The sequence below is a fragment of the Protopterus annectens genome, chromosome 1.part2 (assembly GCF_019279795.1).
Source record: "Protopterus annectens isolate FY-2018-M chromosome 1.part2, PAN1.0, whole genome shotgun sequence".
In the NCBI taxonomy this organism is placed as follows: Eukaryota; Metazoa; Chordata; order Ceratodontiformes; family Protopteridae; genus Protopterus; species Protopterus annectens.
This window is the reverse complement of record NC_056727.1, coordinates 1249189013-1249211389: the sequence shown is the minus strand read 5'-3', so window position 1 is coordinate 1249211389 and position 22377 is coordinate 1249189013. Positions and strand designations below refer to the sequence as shown.

Below are 22377 nucleotides of genomic sequence, written 5' to 3'. Positions count from 1 at the left end.
CGAGCACGTGCTCTACGGGGCGGTCTTATGTTTTTTGCCCCTCTGAGGTACTGTTTTAGCAAAGGATGAGAGAAAAATAGTGGATCCGTATTATAATGAGCAGAGATGGCAGAGACGTGGATCTTGATGGATGAGAAGGAGAGGCCTTTGTCCAGCATCTCAGTCAAATATTGTAGTATCTGAGGAATGTTTGGCACAAGAAGGTCAAGGCTGTGAGCCTGGTTCCAAGCACAGAATCTCTTCCATTTATCCAAATAGGCTTTCCTGGTACTTGGCCTTCTGGCCTCCAGGATGACATCCATAACAGCTTTGGAGAGAGGCTTGGCTAAGGTATCTTCCATGCAGGAGTATCTGATTGTTGTGCTGAGAGAGTAGATGTGGTATTTGAGGCAAAATCCAGGGTGGTCCTTGTGCTAAGTTTTTTAATATTGGGTACCAGTGTTGGCGTGGCCAGTCTGGTGCAATCAGGATCATTTTTGGCTCCTCTTGCCTGGCTTTTATGAGTACCTTTGGAAGAAGAGGCAGTGGTGGGAAAGCGTATACTGTTAGGTTTTTCCAGCTCAATGAGAGGGCATCCACTTCCATGCTTGTGGATGGTAACTCCTTGTGCAGAATTTATGTAGCTGGCAATTCCTTGGGGATGCAAACAGATCTATGTCCGGGCTCCACCATTTCTGTGTTATTCTGAATATTTGTGGATTCAACTCCCATTTGTGGGGATCCATATTTCTGCTTAAGTCATCTGCCAGTGTGTTTTTCTCTCCTGGCAGGAATTGTGCTTGTAGATGAACTTGATAGTTTATAGCTGTGTTCCACAACGTCATTGCTTGCCTGCAGAGGGGTTATGAATGGGTGCCATTTGCTTATGTACCACATGACTGTGGTGTTGTCTGTCTTTAGTAGCAGTTGTCTTGGATGCAGCAGGTCCTTGAAAGCTATAAGGGCATTTTGTACAGCTAGCATCTCTTTTTGGTTGATGTAAAGATGCCTTTGTTCTATGGGCCACTTGCCCTGAATGCATTTTCCTGCCATGTGTGCTCCCCAGGCGTAATCCGATGCATCTGTTGTCAGTATTTGCCTGGCTGTGGGTTGAGTAAAAGGCTGTCCCTTGTTGAGGTGACAAGCTTGGGCCCACCATCAAAACTCCTTCTGAAGGCAAGGTATTAGTGGTATAACTGTTTCCAAACTTTGACAGTGTTGAGACCATACACTCTTTAGGTACCATTGTAGTTTCCTCATATGCAGTCTGGCATATGGAATTAGTAGTATGCAAGATGCCATGTAGACCAAGGCCTGCAGAATTTTTCTTGCAGGGAGTCGGGTCTTTGTTGCCATCAATTGAAAATATTGAGTCAATTGTCCTTGCTTGTCTGGCGTGAGATAAGCCATCTGGGCCGTTGTGCTCAAGCTGGCACCCAGGAATATTATCTCTTGTAAGGGAACTAGTTTTGATTTCTTTTTGTTTACTGTGTACCCCAGGCAACTTAACTTTTTTACAAATGCCAGATGCTTTAGGAGAATGTCTTTGCTCTCTGCTTGAATTAGGCAATCGTCCAGGTATGGGTAAATTTGAATTCCTCTCTTGTCTGCAAAATGCAATTACTGGTGCCAGGCACTTTGTGAAGACCCTGGGCGCACTAGATAAGCCAAAGGGCAGTGCAGACAATTGGTAATGCATTGGACCAGCTATGAATCTGAGGTATCTTCTGCAGTTTTGTCCGATAGGGACATGCAGGTATGCCTCCTTGAGGTCCAAGGTCATGAGCCAAGCTTGCTTGCCCAGCATGGGAAGAAGCTACTGCAATGTCAACATTTTGAATTTCGGAACATCCAAATAAGTGTTTAGAGATGAAAGATCCAGAATAGGCCTCCAGGCTTTGTCTTTTCTAGGTACAAGAAAGAGTCCTGAGTAAAATCCTTGTCCTTGTTCCTGTGGAGGTACCTTCTGAATAGCTCCCATGGTCATGAGTGCTGTAATTTGTTTTTGAGCCTCTGCCCATTGATTTGATGGCAGATTTGGCATTCCTTTTAACCTTGGCAGAGTGTGAAAGAGGAACCTGTAACCCTGTGAAATGATATTGAGGACCCATTTGTCTTTGGTGATCATATGCCAATTGTGACAGAAAAGAGCCAGTTTTCCTCCCAATGGGGCTGCCAAGAGAGAAATGTTTGGCAGCTGTAGTGGGAAGTCATTGGGACTGTTTTTTGTAAGGTTGTTGTCTGTCTTCTCCTTCTTTCTGGCCTGGTGCACCCCACTGTCGAGGCCTCTAAGGACCTTGTGGCTGTCCTTTACCTCTTGGACGTCTGTATTTGCCCCTTTGAGGTCTGTCTGTAACACTAAAGGACCAATTCTTTGTTGGCCAGTTTCTGCTAAATCGAGGAGGCTGTACCTGTAAGAAATCCTTCACTGTTTGCATAGATTTTGCTTTATCCTCCATTTTCTTTAGTACCTCTTCTGCCTTAACTCCAAATAAGACATCATGCTGCAAAGGTGCATCCAGTAGTTTTGCTTTAACATGATCTGGTAATGTATGTTCCTTTAACCATGCGTGTCTTCTAATGACAGAGCATGTAACTGCTGCTCTACAGGAGGCCTCTAAAGAATCAAAACCACATTGCAAAGTATGTTTTCCCACTTGTTCAGCAGCATGCAATAAATCCTGCATTTCCTTAAAATTAGGAGGATCTGTATCTGAAAGCATTTTTTTGTTTCAACTGAGACATCAGAAATTGCTGATATTTTAACATGTGAAATTGGCAATTTAAAGCTCTCATTGATAAAGTTGCAGATGTATATACTTTCTTTCTCCATCTGTCTAATGCTCTGAAGTCTCTGAACTGGATTCTTTGCTGATGAGGCCTTAACCCCCTTTGGGTCCCTGAGAAATAGCTTCTGGGTCTGCCACTGGGCTTTTATACAGAAATTTGTGAGAGTCAGGGACTCTAATACCTGTCTGGTTTAACTGGAGCTGGAGGTAAGGAATCAGGATTTAAACTGGATTCAGTATACACATCATCCACAATATCGAACACTGGTGGAATAGCAAGGGGTCTGTGTTGAGGCAAAAGTAGGAATTCTCTGAGCCTTTTATTGGATTCTGAATAATCCTGGCCTTCCCAATGGAAATGCTCCCTCATGGTGTGTAAAGTCCCCAAAAGAGTAATCCTCTGGTGGAGAGGCTAATGGAATAGATTCCTCAGCATCAGAATCCTCATAAGGGGGTAAAGAATAACCTATGTCTGAGGAAATGGACACCTGGGCAGAGGAGTCATAATCCACATCCTGTCTGGGCATTTTATCAGGAGGGGGATGGGACCCCCTGATCAGAGTGATCAGGTCTTCGGCCATTTTGAGCATTTGTTTCTTGGGCATGGAGGCCTGTCCTAGAGACTGTGATTTCTTGGTTTTAAGAGGTGGTTTAGACTTAGAAGAGGGTTTAATGGTAAGCTGACTGGGTCTGTAGACACCCTCTGAAGCTGAGGGTGGCTCATTTACTCCGGATCCCTCTGCAGGGTCGGTATCAGTAGTCTGTAAAACTTGGGAGTCCGATGGCCCACCCATCTCCACTATGGAGTCGGTGGCTGCCTGTGGTTCTGCAGAAGTGGTCATCAGGGGCTGCGAAGGCGCCTCGCTGAAAACCGGAGAACCGGCGACTGGCCTAGAAGAGGCTTCGTCATCAGTTTTGGGCCTTGGATGCCTGTCTTTGCACTTTTTATGAATAGTGGTCATCGGAAGTTCCGACGGCATCGTGTAATTAAATTTACTGCCAAAGTAATGTTGGGCAAAATCAAACCGACGTTTCATAGTGCGCTTGTTAAACCTAGCACAAAACCGACAACCAGTGACGTCGTGGTCTGGGCCTAGGCATGGGATACAATAAGAATGGAAATCCTTATGAGGTATTTGCGTCCCACAAGAAATACAGTTATTAACTTTTACTGACATCGGTCTGAGGCAAGAAAAAGTTTCCCCAATGGGGTACTTAGCTTTGTAGAAGATTTCGGATCTGGATTCGGAAATGAAAATCTCAGGAGTCAGCCGACCGGCACTTGCGAACTGCTTTTGCTTCGGGCACCGCGCTGCAAGTAAGACTGAAGAAAATGGCATCGGCTGCATCTTATATACCCCTGTTGCACTGATGTCAAGGAGGAGGCGACAGCATCCGACGCCGGACCAAGACTTTGGAACTCAGGCCGACTGGGGAACCGCCTGACAGCAGGATAACCCAAGTGTAATGACTGCAGCAGTGTAACACGAACATCTGGTAGTGACTGGCTCCCAGACAGAAGCATAGATGACTCCCCAACGCCCTGTCCATTTTTATGTGGTAGTAAGGATCTTGGAGGTCTATTGAGCACATCCAATTGTCTATCCCTAGTAACGGGAGAAAAGACTGCAGTGTCACCATCCAGAACTTGTCCTTTACGGATTCACTTAATTTGCTGGTGTCCAATATGAGCCTCCAGTCCCCTGTACATTTTGGCACTAAAAAGATTCTGGAGTAAGTTCCAAATCCTAATTGGTCTGCAGGGACTGATTGGATGACTTTCTGCCAGCAACGTGTTGACCTCCACAGTTGCTTGATCCCTGTGATTGGGTGGAACATCCGGGATCCTCTTGGGAAAGTACAGTTTTGTACCTACCATAAATGTAGATGTTCGAAGATCCACATTGCTGCAGTCCTTACATATGGGTAGTCCGCTGTCCTCGGTCGGCCCGAATACCAAAGTATTAGGCTGACGTCGGTCAAGGCGCTTAAAACTGACATCAGGACGTCAGGGTACAAAAGCGCATGACCGACGTCATTTCCTCAGTCTTTTCTTGCCCCAGATGTCAGAAGGCCCTAACAAGAAAGGCCAAAGCCAAAAACCAGCAAAACCTAACCAACCACCCGTGCACTAACCATATTTACAATATGTACAACACAAACCACACCACCACCTTCAACAACAGAGGGAAGGAGGGAGGGTATTGGACTGCAGCAATGTGGATCTTGAACATCTACATTTATGGTAGGTACAAAACTGTACTATGTTCTTCATCTCACATTGCTGCAGTCCTTACATATGGGTAGAATCCCAAAGCAGAGGTAAGGGAGGATGGCAAAACTACAAAGCATTAGGAGCTGCCAACATGCCCTGTAAAATTGCAGTGGCAAATCCAGCCCTAGATTTAGAGTAAAGTGGAAGGTGGTAATGCTTAGAGAAAGTATGCACTGAACTCCAAGTAGCTGCTTCCAAAATATCTTTAGTAGCCACCCCTTAAAAAGCTGTAGAAGTGGCAGTAGCCCTAGTGGAATGAGGCCTAATCCCAGCTGGAACCTCCTTACCATGATGGGAATAACAGAAAGCAATACAAAAACCAATCCACTTAGAAATAGTTTGTTTTGAAACAGGTTTGCCCTGAGAACCCAAAGCAAAAGAAACAAACAACTGCTGAGACTGCCTGAACCCTTTAGTTCTGCTCAAATAATATCGCAACTGTCTGTGTATATCCAAAGTGTGCAAAATCCTTTCCCCTTTATTTTGGGGTTTGCATAAAAAGTAGGCAAATGAATAGTTTGGTTTAAAGCCACACTAGAAACCACTTTAGGCATAAAAGAAGGGTTAGTACGCAAAGACACCCTATCCTTGTGGAAAATTAAGAAAGGCTCAACTGCCATAAGGGCCTGTAATTCAGAAACCCTTCTCGCAGAGGTAATGGCCAACAAAAAAGCAGTCTTCCATGATAAATATTTCAACTCTGCCGATGCTGCAGGCTCAAAAGGTTGTAGAGTGAGTTTCTCCAACACAAAATTGAGATCCCAAGCAGGAGTAGGAGCTCTACGTGGGGGTCTTATATTCTTTGCCCCTCTAAGGAATTGCTTAAAGGCTGAGAAAATAATGGTGGGTCACAGTCATAGTGAGCAGAAATTGCTGCAGCATGAACCTTTATAGAGGAGAAGGACAAACCTTTGTCCAATAACTCAGTAAGGTATTGAAGCACAACACTTAAATTAGGTTTAGAAACATCAAAGTCCTTTGCTGTACTCTAAAATAAAAATCTCCTCCATTTATCTGCGTAAACTTTCCTTGTACTAGGCCTTCTGGCCTCCAAAATAACATTCAAAACTTGTTGTGGAAGCTGAGACCCTCCAGGGTTTAAAACAGAATATGCCAGGCTGTCAGATGTAGAGAATGAAGTTTGACATTGAGTAAATGACTGTTCTCCTGAGACAGCAGGTGAGGAATCGAAGGCAAAGGCCACGGAGGCTCCTGTACCAGACTTCTCAGTAATGGGTACCAGTGCTGTCGAGGCCAATCTGGAGCTATTAAAATCATGTTTGGCTTGTCCTGTCTGACCTTCAGCAGTACCTTTGGGAGGAGAGGCAGAGGTGGAAAGGCATACACGTGAAGATTGCTCCAATTGAATGAGAGAGCATCCACTTTCCAAGCTGTGGGATGAAACCTTTTGTGCAAAACTTTGGCAGCTGGTAATTTAGTGGAGAAGCGAACAGATCTATGTCTGGAGTTCCCCATAACACTGTCAATCTCTGAAATACATGAGGATCCAATTTCCACCGTGGGGATCCATAATTTGTCTGCTCAACACATCTGCTAAGGAGTTCTGTGCTCCTGGCAGAAACCTTGCCTGAAGATTTAGCTGTAAACTGAGAGCCGTCTCCCACAAAATCATTGCTTGTCTGCATAGAGGATAAGAATCGTTCCCCTTGCTTGTTGATGTACCACATGACAGTTGTGTTGTCTGTTTGAATCAACACCTGCCCTGGAAGAAGTAAATCCTTGAAAGCTATCAATGCAAATTGGACTGCTAACATCTCCTTCAAGTTGATATGTAGATGTTGAAGTCTGGCAGGCCACGTGTCTTGTACCCATTTTCCATTTAGATGAGCTCCCCAAGCTTTGTCTGAGGCATCTGTCGTTAAAATCTGACTCGCCTCTGGCCGGGTCACAGAGAGTCCCTTGTTTAGGTGACATTCCTGAGCCCACCACAAAAATTCCTTCTGAATGCAAGGTATTATCTGAATGACTGTGTCCAAACCTTGGCAGTGCTGTGTCCATACATTCTTGAGATACCATTGTAGCTTCCTCATATGCAGTTTGGCATTGGGAAGTACCAGAATACAAGATGCCATGAACCCCAAGGCTTGAAGGACTGTCCTTGCAGTCAGCCTGGACCGACGAGACAACTGGTGGAAGTAAAGAGAAAGATTATTTTGTTTGTCCGGGGTCAAAAAGGCCATCTGGGATGCTGTATTCAGTCTCACACCCAGAAAGCACATGTCCTGAGAGGGTACTAGACTGGACTTTATTTCGTTCACAGAATACCCCAGGCATCTTAACACTGCCATCACATACTGTAAATGATGAAGAAGTTTGTCCTTTTCTTGGGCCAGAATCAGGCAATCGTCCAAATAAGGATAGATCTGTATTCCTCTTAGCCTGAAGAAAGCTACCACTGGAGCCAGAACCTTCGTGAACACTCTGGGCGCAGTAGATAAGCCAAAGGGCAATGCAGAGAACTGATAATGTGAAGTCCCAGCCCGAAAACGCAGATACTTCCTGCAACTGGGCCTGATAGGAACATGAAGGTAAGCCTCCTTGAGATCCAGAGTCACCATCCAGTGATCTTTGCCCAGCAGAGGTAAAAGCTGGTGTAACGTCAACATTTTGAACTTGGGAATGTCCAGATATGTGTTGAGGATAGATAAATCCAAAATTGGTCTCCACGTGTTTCCTTTCTTTGGTACTAGAAACAGGCGAGAATAAAATCCTAGGCCCACTTCTGGCAGAGGGACCGGTTGTATGGCCCCTATTTGAAGTAGTAGAGAAATTTGTTTGCAAGCCTCTAGTCTTTGCTGAGGAGGAACGTCCGGCATGCCTTTGAAAGGAGGCAAGGTATGGAAATAAAACTTGTAACCCTGGTGTATGATATCCAATACCCATTTGTCTTGGGTAATCAACATCCAATTTTCCTTGAAGAGTGCTAACCTTCCTCCCAAAGGTGCTGCCAGGCAAGAAGGATCTGGCAGCTGAAAAAGTAGGTCATTGGGCCTGTTTACGAAAGGAATGGCCCCTGCCCTCACCCAAAGATTGTGCAGGTGAACTCCCTGTTCTAGGCCTGAAAGAACTCTGAGCTCTGCCCCTACCATGTCTAGATCTACCCCTAGACTGAGAATCATAAGAAGGATACGCAGGCCAATTCCTACTAAACTTCGAAGGCTGAACTTGCAAAAAATCTTTAACAGCCTGCATAGACTTAGCCTTGTCTTCCATTTTCTTCAAGACTGACTCCACAGGTGAACCAAACAACACATCAGACTGCAAAGGAGCATCCAAAATCCTTGTCTTAACATGGTCAGATAAATTCTGATCCTTCAGCCAGGCGTGCCTGCGAAGAACTGAGCCAGTGGCAGCCACCCTAGACGAGGCCTGCACAAAACTTCCCAACTCTGGCTCCACCCTAGGCCTCTTATCAGGAGGGGGCAAAGAACCTCTAATCAGAGTAATCAAATCTTCTGCCATTTTAAGCATGTGCTTCTTAGGCACAGACCCTGCTGAACTAGGAGTGACACCAACAGAAGCTAAAACTGGCCTGCCTCTGGGAGAAGCCTTGGAAACAGAAGGAGAAGGCCTAACCACCCTAGGAAGGGAGGGGATTACAGTAACTGGAGAAGCCCCTTCAGCCTGACCTGCCTCCTGAGAGACCACCTCCTGCAAAATCAAAGTCTCCCCCCCGAGACTCCAGAGAAGTCTCCGTCGGAACCACCGGTTCCACTGAAGCCTCTAAAGAACCGGCGTCCGGAACGGACGACTCATCTTGCCTGGGTTTAACTGCTTTGTCCTTGCGCTTCTTCGCAGAAGCGGGCGCCGGAGAATCCGACGGCATATTATAATTGCACCACTTCCCAAAGACCAGCCTAGCACAATCTAACCTTCGCTTAATAGTGCGTTTATTGAACCTAGCACAAAAGCGACACCCAACAACGTCGTGCTCAGGCCCCAAACAAGGAATACACAAAGAATGATAATCCCTATGCGGTATCTGTTTCCCACAAGAAATACAGTTATTCACTTTTTCTGACATCCGGTAAAACACTGAGGCAAGAAAAAAACTAAATATTCCCCAACGGGGTACTTAGCCAACTTGGATTCGGTCTGAAACTCCGAATTCGAAAAATTTCAGAACGCTGAACGGCACTTGCAACGCTGCTTCTGCATCGGACCATGCGGCAAAAAAGACTGAGGAAATGACGTCGGTCATGCGCTTTTGTACCCTGACGTCCTGATGTCAGTTTTAAGCGCCTTGACCGACGTCAGCCTAATACTTTGGTATTCGGGCCGACCGAGGACAGCGGACTACCCATATGTAAGGACTGCAGCAATGTGAGATGAAGAACATCATGAGGTGGCAGAGAAAAGGGTATGGATTAACCTCTGGTGATCATTCTTTGTACCCATCTGTCTTGAGTGATACATAGCCAGGCTTCCAGATACAAAGAAATGCGACCCCTAACTGGCTCCAGAAAAGCACAGGCGGGCCCCCACATGAGGAGTACTGGTAGGGTCGGCCCTGAAACGAATCACAGCCTCCCTGGTTTTGCGGTCAGCCCCTGCCTCTAGGGCGATGTCTACCATTTCCTCCTCTGCCTTTAAAGGAGGAGTCAACCTGTGCATCCTGGAAAAACCTCTGGAACTTCTTGAACCACATTTTACCACCTCTCTGACCCTTAGGGTAAGGTCTAGAGGGGACGGTAAAACGTACTCCCATGGCATAGAGTGTTTTCCCTTCTTGCTCACACCGGGTGAGTGTGTCCTTTACCTTATGTCCAAACAATGAAGAACAGTCGAAGGGGGTGTTGGTAAATTAGACTTGAATGGTTCCGCAAAATTACACAAGTGCATCCAGGAATGACGCCTTAGGGAAATTCCTGAACCCGCTGCTCTGCTCGCTCCATCGGCTGCATAAGAGATGAGCCTCATGAATGAGTTGACAATAGAGTTCAAGGTGGACAACTGGGCAGACACCTTCTCAGGGACGTGATGTACCTTGTAGAGTCTCTAACTCCTTAAGGAAATCTCTCTAAAGCCTTGTGAAGTGTGTAAGGTAGTTCAGCGATCTGACAGTAAATGCAGCTGACGAAAAGATACGCTTCCCGTATTTGTCCATCGTTCGAGATTCGTTATTCGGTGGATGGACAGACATAGTAGTCCCCGCTAGCTCCTTCTTAGTGGCCGCCACCACCATGGCATCTACGAGAACACCATATGACAAAAATTCCTTCACCTTGGGAGCTGATAGAAATTTATTTGGTCTCCTGGGGACTTGTTCCACGGCATCAGGAGTATTCCACACCTTCCAACTAACGAGCTCTAACAGTTCGCCGAAACGTGGAGACACCCAAGAGGCTGAAGGCTGAGACCCGAAAGCCTTCAGGTACACAGACTCATCAGGAGGAGTGTCAGTGGGTCAACCGCACCAACTCATTACAGCTGAGTGACGCCTCCAGGTGCATCTGCAGTTACCGCCTACTGCTCCTCTAGGTGTCAAATATTGCTTGTTCATATTTGCATTAATAATTCCAAAACCATGCCCTATACGAGGTATCACAATATTTTATCTTGAAGCATACATGATGGCAAACACAATTGTATTGATATATGACCTATGTCAATGAGTATTTGTTAGAATTGTAAGGTGATAACTTTATTTTTTAAAGACTCAAGCCACGCCCACTAGGAGTTAAAAGTGCACAATCAAAAGAGCTGTACTGGAGGGAATGAGTTGGATCTCCAGGATGTCTACAAAGGAGACATCATCAGAGGTTGACTTGGGGGACCCTTCTGACTCCTCGAAGTCGGTGTCCGAGGTAAGAGACTTGTCCTTGGAGTCTACATGTTTCCTCTTGCATGTTCTCTTCCACGGGGGCTCCTCGGAAGGATATTCCGGGGAAGTCTTGGAAGAATGGGGACCACCAGCCAGTGGCTCCTGAGGCTGCGGGTCTCTGCTGTCCAGACAGGGAGTAAGTGCTGAGACAGAAGTAGGTGCCCTAGGGGGAAGGGCGTCGGTACCCCTGGTAGGAGCCGATGATCAGGACAGCACACTCATCTCGAATGCCGACCTCTCTGGCTCCAAAGACCTCCCCGGCTCCGAGGAGACAGAGGATGCCATCGGTTCCAATGCCATCAGCTCCGAGATAGATGTAGGGTCCTAGCTCACCCTAGCCAACACGCCGAGAGGAAGGCTCAGAACCTAAGAGGTTCAGTTCCAGGGGTCCTTGTTGGGGCCGACCGGGAGCTTCTGCTCCTAGACACCACGGACGGCACCAAGTGTGTCGGTGTGGAGCTCAGTGCCGAAACAACCTCAGGGGGAGCTGGAACCAAGGGTTCCACCAGCGGTACCGAACATTCCAGCTCCGAAAGACCAGCACGGCTCGGAGGAGGAATCACAGAAGGGGTAATGGACTCAAGTGGCCCCAGAACCGACTGGGTCGGAGCCAACATTTTAGGTAAGGCAGATGACTTCAGGAGTCTCAGCACTACTCTCTCCACATCATCTTCTGATAAACTTGTGGAAGGCAGTGTGGGAGAATGGGATCTCTGTAATATGGGTGACCTTAGTGTAGGGGAGACTGGTAAAGGATCCGTAGACTGGCTCCGATGTCTACTATCAGTGGTCGGCTACTAACTACCTGGTGCCGACACTGTAGCAACAGTAGTAGTAGTAGAATCCTCAATCGGCTCTGAACTCAGTGGAACCGAGGAGGCAGCAAGTTTGTCAATTTTGGAAATTTTGAGGCGCGGCTCCAATGCACCAGCTGGCGCCGGGGAGGGTCTCTTAGAAGATTTCAATTTCTACTTTTTAGATCCATGAGACTTAGCAGAGGAGGAACAGCTAGCCAGATCTACCTCAAAAGAGGGCTTAAGGAGACCTTTTAATAAAAGTTTATTTTTCCTCTCCTGCAACACCCTGGCACTAAATGAATGACAATACAGGCATGTTTCCTGTAAGTGAATGGCCACAAGACAGTATACACAGTTACTGTAGCCATCTGTTATGGCCATCTTCTGTGAACATTTAACACACTTTCTAAAGCCAGATGGCTTGTGCTCCCCTTAGAATCTCACAGAAGATTGCAATCAAACACACAACACACAGAAAAGAAAGGGAAAGTGAGAGGACTAGGTCCTCTAACTTAAACAGGCCTAGCCCTTAAAGTACCATCAAGACACAACCATGAGGACTAAGTCCTCTAACTTAAACGGGCCTAGCCCTGGTAGAGAAAGAGAAAATCTAGGTCCTCTAACTAAAACGGACCTAGAAAGGAAAGAATCGCACACACACCAGAGAAAAAATACAATCTCTAACAATGCAAAAGAGAACGAAGGTAAAAAGAAACCCCACTCAAGTGCAAATCCAATAAGCGGAGCCCCACAAGCAAAGGTATTTACTTTAATCTATTTATTTTAATCTAAATGTACTGAGAAACTGTATCTAATATGCACACACAGTCCAACTACTCGCAAAGGTGCCTACAAGCACTAATATATACAATATCTGGCACTAAGGGTATAAAAAAAATATCACAACCCCAGTGAAGAAACTAACTGGCACACAGGACACCAAGAGAACAATAAAGCCAACTGTTCTCAGAACTACTTAACCCCAAAATAACTATAGTAACTTGAAAACTAAAACTACCAAAGAACTCTAACAATTATAAGAAGCCATCTAAATATGAAAACAACAATGTTTAGTCAAAAAATTAGCAAAATGTGTTAGACTTAGCCACAGCCAAGAAGAAGCACATCAGAACTCGAAGCGGCAAACTGGTACACCATGGGATACATACCTAGCCACGAGCCAACTAGAAGACTTTGAGCTTGTAAAAAGGCTGAGTCGGAGCTGAGGATCGGCTCCGAACCCATGTGTAAGAATGAAGGCGAGCTAAGACTACAGAACATTTAAAGTTTTGGAATGGGCCAGTCAGAGCCCATACCCAAATCCAATAGAAAATCTGTGGGGTGACCTGAAGAGGGCTGTGCACAACATATGGCCTTGCAATCTGACAGATTTGGAGCACTTTTGCAAGGAAGAGTGGGCAAATACTGGCAAGTCAAGATGTGGCATGCTGACAGTCTCCTACAAAAGAAGACTGAATGTTGTAATTAAATCAAAAGGTGATTCAACAAGTATTAGTTTAAGGGTGTGCACGCTTATGCAACCAGCTTATTGCACATTTATTTTTTATATGTTTCCCCTAACAGATTTGCTTTTCAATTGAAGTGTACAAGTTATAGGTCACATTAAAGGTGGGAAAGTTTTGAAATGATTTATTGTGGTCTCATTTTTTATATCACAAAAGACAGGCATTTTAACAGGGGTGTGTAAACTTTTTATATCCACTGTATTTAAGTAGCTGGATGGGCTAAGTAGACATCTGGATTACCAAAATAAAGAATGGAGCAGGACATGGATACACCTTTTACTCTGCTAGACATGACTCATGGTCAAGGCTTGACAGATGCTATAACATAGAAGATAAACATAAGATACAGAGGGTTAAGTGTGAACCATTGTGGATTTCGGATTATAGGCTACTGTGTGTTACAATGAAGATGGGACCCTCTCCAGCACTTGTCACACTGGAGATTTCTGTGTTACTTGTTAACAAGCAAGGAGGAGGTGATATGGGTGAAAATCTCCAATGTAATGAGACTTGGATACAGGAGATACAGAGGATTGGGCAAGAATAAGAGAGAGATACGGGATAGAGTGCAGAAGAGAACCTTTGAGCAGAACATGGAAAGGGAAATATGGAATATGAAGATAAGAGCTGCAGCAAAATACGAGAAGGTATTAAGGCTGGAGGGGGAATGAGAAAAAGAAAAAGAAATACAGAAAGATAGCAAGAAGAGAATACTGAGGCTGAGGACAGGATTAAAAGCCACATGTTTTGCAAACTCGCACAGAGCAACAAAAGTGCATGCTGCAAGATTAAAACAGCAGGAAATCCAAAGGGAGATGTGTATAATAAGGGATGAGGAAAAAGAGGAGGAGAAAGATAAGTTACAGAAGATTCTATAAGCGTTTAAGAAATACTACATACATCTGTATACAGAAGAAAATCACTTCAGGTAAAGTATTGAAATATACGAGAGGAGTGCAGGAAGGTAAGGCTACCTAAAATAGACGAGAAAATCAAGAGCAGCTTACTAAATCAGATTACAAAAGATGAAATCAGGAGAGCAATGCCCAAGACGAAAAAAGTGAACTCATCAGTTGCTGACAGACTTCCCACAGAGATTTAGAAACCTGGGGGAAATGTGCAGTTAAGAACATCAGATTAAGATCTTCAATGCATTTCTTGAAGGTTCCAGCAATCCCCCCCCCCAACCCCCCGGACACGTGGAAGGAGGCAATAATTGCTGTCGTATACAAGGAAAAAAAAGGCTTTGCTGTCCCACTCCTCCTAGCAGCCAATTTAAATTTTAAACTACAAATGCTTCATGGTGACCATTGCAGACAGATTAGCACAAGTCATGCTGCATATAGGGCATCAGGATCAAAAGGGCTTTGCTGGGGATAACAGGACTGCAGATAACTTAAGGACATTAATACTGATGTAGAGTACACAAAAGAAAGGGGTGCAGGAAACTATTTTATGACTGGATGCCTAAGACTGCATTTGAAAGGGCAGGATGGAGCTATCTATTTGGCCTTCTGGTGCATTGTGCTGGCTATACAGATCACAGCAAATTTAATTAGCAGACATCTCGGGGGGGGTGTGCACATCATAAGTTTTCTCAGGATATATAGGCATAAAATAAACAGACAAAAGCACAAACAAATCACAATAAATATAAGGCAAGAAGAAAAAGATAGATTAGACATGGGAGACAACTGGAGTGAGAAATTGAAATATTTAGATGTATGGATGAGGGCAACAGTTGAACTGCAGGCACTAACATATGAGAGAGAGGGTGCTGGCCAAGGACAGGAATCAGATTGAAATTTGGGAGCAAAGTAATTAGACATGGACCAGAAAGTTGAAATAATACACCCATACTTACTACCACAATTTCTATACCTGGGGCAGGTCTTTTGGCAGGTACCAGACAAACATTATCTTGGGAAAGAAAGGAAGATATTTAAGAAGTTCTTTGTGACCATAGTAAACCAAGTGTTATATGACAAACTGACCCCTCTCTAAGTATAAATGTGGATAAGGGGTGCTAGAAGTGAGGGTGTACCTCAAGGCAGGGATGATGGCAAACACACTCAGGGCAACAGACATACCTTGCCAAACTGAAAAGAGGATGATGGTAAAGGAGGATGTCTGGGAAGTCCTATCAGAACCCCCCATTGGGGAAAAATATTTGCTAATAAAGTACGGCTATGAGACAGGAATTAAGCAGTCCTTTCAAAAGGAATAACTAAAAAAAGTGGAGGGAAGTGTTTCTATCAATAGTGAAGTAAAAAAAAAAGAGATGACTACTTTATAATGTAGAAGGAACTGAAGTAGGACAGATGTGAGATATTGGTGTCAGGCTGTAAACTGAAATTTTGGCACAAGTTAAACGAATATCAATTAAGTCAACAGATGATGTGGGAATATCAGGGAGTGACAGTTAGGTGGGGAACACTCATAGCAGGTTTAAAAATACAGGATATATTTACAATTTGACAGGAGATAAATCAACACAGATTAGACGAAGGATTAAATAAAGTTTACTCCAAGATGCTGGAACTGTTAAAATGTAAATTTATTTAGAAGTTGAAGGACACATGGGAAAAGAGGATGCAAGAGAAAATTACAAATAAGGACTGCAAAGAGATTATGTTACCAATGTACTCTCCTAAAGCAGGAAAAGTTAGGATATTTGCATGACAGTGCCTGCACAGATATTTTTATACCCCAGTAAAATTAAACAAAATGGTCCCTGCGACGACCCACCACTGGACCAGTAATCAAGAAGCCTCAATCCTCACTACTGGCAAAAGTGGAGGATGTTCACTGACAGGATGACAAGTACACAATATTTCCAGATGCCACTCTGCATCAAAAGTGCAATTTACCATAACAGCACACAGAGGCCACTATCAGTCTGGGGCTGGTTTCTCCCTCTTTCTCCAGATCCCCACTGACACACTCCACTGGCACAGCTACAGAGTTGAGATCTCAGCTGAGTGGCCAAGTCAAGACCGCCAACACCATCTCTGTCCAACCAGTGCTTTGTGTTCCTGCCCAAGTAGCTGACAAGCGCAAGCACACACACAGACAATGAGGTTTGATTTATTCATACACACACACCTTGGAAAGGCTGGCACAGGTTTACTAGCTATGCCCACTTTTGCCCAGATTATAAGGTAGTTATCCCTGCCACCAGCCAACTCCTTTCCAGCTATTTTAAAGCCTTTAACAAACAGGTGTCCAATCTTACTGTGAATATTAACACAAATGGTAGTCTAAGAACAAGGCTATTAGGAATGGCCAACACAGTGTCAGCAAATAAATACGCAAGTATTCTCCAAACTTAAATATCTCCAGACAGATCAGCCACAATGAAAGGTTTAAATATATTTAATAATAAATAAGAAAACAAGAAAATACTCAGTATATATTCACAACAGAGTTCAAAACCACAGGAAATATTTAAAACCATTTAAAACAATGTGGGGCAGTCTCAAAGAAAAATATCCAAGCTAAGCTTCACTATATTCCTGACTAAATCTGAGAGAATCTATACCCTAAGTAACTTAGTTAATTAAATCAAGACATATGATGTGGTGAATGGTTCTTCTCAGATCCAAGACAGAAAACAGAATGCCCTGTCTCACAAGCAGACTTTGCAAATTAATCTCTCAAATATTACTGCTGGGATAGCTTGCAGAACATCATTTCTTGTCATCTGACTCCCAGGTGAACCCCCACTGCTGGAAACTGACAGTATTTAGCATCTACCTGTGAAAATACACAGACCTCAGATCTTTGGCAGATGCTAGAAGTCAAAAAACAATTACATTCTTCCACATTTCAAGACTAGCAATTACTTCACCCTAAAGACAATACAGAAAGCTTCTCAGCGCAGATTGTCTCTAGCTTATTGAAAACAAAGATACCATCTTTTATTGCATAGCCATAAAGTAATTTAATTTCAGCTACTTTTCTGACGTTAGCCTCCTGCATTCCAGTTTCCACTGTTAAAATATATACATTTAAACAGTTACAACAGTGCATGTACATTTCTGGTCATTTCCAGTAGGGCACACGGTTACGTTTTAAGCACAAGCACTTTATAGAATAAATTTTTAACACATCTGTACAGACCAGTTTGATATACATGACATACAGATCTGACAGAGTTGTAACACAAGCATCTTACAGTGGACATAAGTGTACACACCCCTGTTAAAATGCCAGGTTTGTGATATAAAAAAATGAGATCACAATAAATCATTTCAAAACTTTCCCACCTTTAACGTGACCTATAGCCTGTACAATTCAATTAAAAAACTAATCTATTAAGAGAAAAATATAAAAAATAAAAAACGTACAATAAGCTAGATGCATGTGTGCACACCCTTAAATTAATATTTTGTTGAAGCACCTTTTGATTTAATTACAGCATTCAGTCTTCTTGGATACACACCTGCCCGTCAATCAGAGACACTCTGATTAACCCTAAATAAAGTTCAGCTGTCCTAGTAGGATTTTCCTGACATTTACTCAGTTGCCTGCTACAGCAAAAGCCGTGGTTCACAGAGACCTTACAAAGCAAAGGGATCTCATTGTTGAAAAGTATCCGTTAGAAGGGTACAAAAAAATTTCCACAGCACTTGGTATACCATGGAACACAGTAAAGACAGTCATCAAAAAGTGAAAAAAATATGGGAAAACAGTGACGTTGCATATAACTGGACTTCCCTCCACAATTGATGAAAAGACAAGACAAAAACTGGTCAGGGAGGCTGCCAAGAGACCCACAGCAACACTGAAGGAGCTGCAGGAATTTCTAGCAAGTACTACATATGACAACAATCTCCTGCATTCTCCATACGTCTGGGCTATGGGGTAGGGTTGCAAGACAGAAGCCTTTTCTTACACAGAAAAACATCCAGGCTGGCTAAAATTTGTAAACAATACATCAAGTCTCCCAAAAGCATGTGGGAAAATGTGTTATAGTCTGATGAGATAAAGGTTGAAATTTTTGGTCACAATTCCAAAAGGTAAGTTTGGCACAAAAACACTTTGCATCACCAAAAGAAAACCATCCACATGTTAGAGCACAGTGGTGGTGGTATCATGCTTTGGGGTTACTTTTCTTCAGCTGGATCTGGGGCTTTAGTCAAGATGGATGGAATTATAAACAGTTCCAAATACCAGTCACATTTGGCCCAAAACCTCCAAGCATCTGCTAGAAAGCTGAAGATGAAGAGGAATTTCACCTTTCAACATGACAATGACCAAAAGCATACATCCAAATCAACAAAAGAATGGCTTCACCAGAAGAAAATGAAGCGCAGACCTAAATCCAATAGAAAATCTGTGGTGTGACCTGAAGAGGGCTGTGCACAAGAGATGCCCTCACAATCTGACAGATTTGGAGCGCTTCTGCAAGGAAGAGTGGGCAAATATTGACAAGTCAAGATGTGCCATGCTGATAGACTCCTACCCAAGACGACTGAATGCTGTAATTAAATCAAAAAGTGATTCAACAAAGTATTAGTTTAAGGGTGTGCACACTTATGCAACCAGCTTATTGTACTTTTTTATTTTTTATACTTTTCCCCTAACAGATTTGCTTGTTTTTCAATTGAACTGTACAGGTTATAGGTCACATTAAAGGTAGGAAAAGTTTAGAAATGATTTATTGTCATCTCTTTTTTATAACACAAGAACATGACATCTTAACAGGGGTGTGTACACTTTTTGTATCCACTGTATATAAATCATGTTGATATTTACAAATGACATATGTTTACAAAATTCCAGATAGCTGTGCTGGCAGTATCCCCCTTTGTCACAGTTCCAAATGCCAGAGAGAGAGATGGAGATGCAGTGATGCTAGAAGAGGGATGCACAAACATTATTTGAGGATGCTCAATGCTTGTCCAATATAAAAGACATAGAAGGGTTACTGAAAGAGAGGTAGCTCTGACTCAGTGTTCCTCTTTGTGACTGACGGTAACAATCGACAGCAATAACAGCAAGTAAAAAAGAAAAAATTAAAAGATGGAAGCAAACCCCTCCTCAAAAAGGAGCGAGGTTGAAGACATATCAAATATCTGTCAGGAGGAGCTGGAAATGAAAGTGGGTAGGGTGAGGTCAGATCTTGATAAAAAATGGAAAAGATGATTAGACAGACTAAATAATACAACACAGCTGTGGGGTAATGAGGACAAAGGTGACTGTGAGAAGTTGGAAGGAAGAAAAAAGTTTGAAAATGCAAGTCATACATGATAAAATCAAGTGATGGAATGGCACCACATATGAAGATTGTCAAATTCATCTGTAAGCTACTATTTGCTAAATTGAATGATAATGCTATGCTTTGCATCATCTTTGTTTCGTCTTTGTGTTAATACTTTGACGAACAGTATAATGTTTAGAAAAAGAAAAAAAGGAGAAAGTTTAGGTTTCACAAAGAAGGAATAACTTTCCTGGGTGGATTCAAATGAAACTGCTTGACAATAGAGTGGTTAACTGAGAGGATGCTCTTTTGAAATCCTCTGTAGATATGGACTGAGTATTTCATAGGTCCCTGGTCAAATCTCTTCGTAGCCTCATGAAATGTGCCAGGTAATTGAAAGACCTCAAGATGAAGGTCTCATAGGCAAAGAGCGCTTTCCAAATCTGTCCAGTGCCCTATGCTCCCTTGTTTAACAGGTGGACAGAAGAGCTCTGTTCTGCTAGCTCTTTCTTAGTGGCTGCAGCTACCACCACCATAGCATCTATTTGGACTCCTTTGCTCCAGTGGGGTCTATTCTTGGGGGGGAGCTAAAAATGTATCAGGTCCATCTAGGATGGGATCAACTGTTATCTGGCTCCTTCCATGCCCAGCAGGAAACTAAATCAATATGCTCATCCGCCGGGAGGGTATAACCCAAGACATAGATGGGCCAGAAACAAAAGCTTCCAAAACTACAGATTCCTCTGGACATGGGTTTTCGGAAGATGAACCACCCTTATGTCTGAGATTCTCCAATACATCTCCAAAGGAGATATTTAGTGGTGATATGGGGACCTCTCTCCATCAAAATCAGCATCCTCCTTGATAGGCTCCAAAGGAGAATCTCTGTGCCTCCTCTTGCATGTTCCCTTGTGATGGATCTCCTCTGGGGGATGTTCAGGGGAGGTATCTAAAGAGAGGCAGATTTCTTCTACAAGAACTGCTCAGAAACTACTTGGAACTAGCTGTCCCTTGGAGTAGGCCTGATCAACTCAGAGCTTGGAACCATCATGAGGATGGGAAATGGATCCGAGGAATGACAAGGTGGTTTTCTAGAGAGAGAGAGAGAGAGAGAAAATGCCATTTCCATGACCTACAAGGCAGATGGATCTGGAGAAGCTGTAACCAACTGCACCAGAGCCGAAACTTCCAGTACAGGCAGATCACAACTCCTGTTGGATCCGTGCCTGGAGGATGGACCCAAACTGTCCAAGACCTAGGGTCTGAGAGGCAGGAACAGATCCAAACAATGAAGTCAATCCTGGCCCCGCAGACTCGATGCCAACACTTTGGCTCCGGGACCCATTTCGATATGAATGTATCAGAGCAGAACTAGTTAGGGATGCTGTCTCAGTTGAAGATATCTTATTCAGATCCAGTTCAGGATCTCTCAAGTTTTTGGATCCTGGGGCTCCAAAACAGTGGGACAGATAAGAGGACAGAGGATAGTACGACACACAGTTAGAAGGCTCACAGATCCAACAGGGGACAGAGCCAGTATGACCCCCATATGGACTTGAGAAATGTGTACATAGTCATATCCACATTCACTTATGATAAACCTCTGGAGGACCTGGAAGATGCAGTGAATGGTGGCCTTGAATTTTCTTTTATGTTTGTAAAAATGGAGAATGCAAAGTAGGAGAAATTAGTTTTAGTAAATAGTCAAATAGTCTTCCATGTGAACTCTGTGGAGAAGTGCCAGGCTTCAGATCCAAGGGTCCGGGATCAGAGGTAGGCACTGTAGGGCTACCTGATGTAACTTTTGCATCTGATGATTTCAGATCTAAAGATCAGATCTTTGGATAAGATGTCAAATCCAATGTTTTTCAGGTCTTACCTGGTGATGCTGACGAATTCCTATGGGACTTTAGCAGGAAGCTTTTTTTTGTGCTCAATGGAGCAGACTTGCATGATTTGGTAGGGGTGTGAGCCTGAGAAGATGAAGTTGTGGCAGCAAGAAGTAGGCCTCTCAAGATCAATTTGTTGCACTCGTCGGCCAGAGCCCTTGGATAAAAGCTGGAACAGATACTGCAGTAGGCATACAAGAGGTTGGCTCAGATACAATAACCACACTCTTTGTGGGCATCAGAGTTTAGAATTTTATGCCTACAAGAACAGCTTTTCTTGAACCTGGTTAGTTTTTCAGACATGACAAGAAAGTATATCTTTCAAAAGAAGAGTAAAAAAATGAATAGGGACATTTCTGATTACAAAGCAAATAAAGCTTATCCATGGAAGAATAGGATGTGGGGTAAAGATGATTAGAGTGACACTTTAGGATTACATGTAAATAATGGGGAGCATCGTTGTGTAGATGAGAATGTAAATTTCTATGGGGAAAAAAATCAAAACCAAGGGGGGAACTGGAAAATGAATTGGAAATGGAGGAAGAACAGACAGGGATGGGGACAGACTGTTCAACAATCAGGGATGGAGAGATTATATGTGACAGAGAATTATGATGGAATAAACATTTAAAGTGTATCGACTGACTTAAAAGCTGGTACTATTACGTATGAGGTCAATCCAGACGACATTAACAGCAAAAACAATTGCAGCATATTCAATTATACTAGTGTAGTGCTTGAAGGTGAGCATTTAAAATTATTTTCTAAAGGGATGAAGTATATACCCAAGAGGAAATTTCATGTAGTGGATTGTCTTACTGAGATTAAATTATATCTCAGGAAAATTAATTTAGCTATTCATTTTAACAATAAACCCTCATTGGTAGGGAAGGAAGGGTTAAAGAAAAAAGTGTATATATACCAAACACCCACCCTAATGTAGCCATCTATGAAAGAATAGTGGCTGAAGAGGTATATAGGCTGCAGAATGATGTTAGATACAAAAAAAATGAAAAGCAATTTATCTTACGAAGAAATACTTCTACTTCAACGTCTTAACGAAGATAAAAAC

At 43.4% G+C, this 22377-nt stretch overlaps 1 protein-coding gene across 1 annotated transcript in view; it reads right to left on the bottom strand.

Annotated features, from left to right (window-relative positions):
• The window catches only part of KDM1A (lysine demethylase 1A), a gene marked incomplete in the record, with an annotated part of 2315042 nt that overhangs the window by 1403804 nt on the left and 888861 nt on the right, over nucleotides 1-22377 (bottom strand).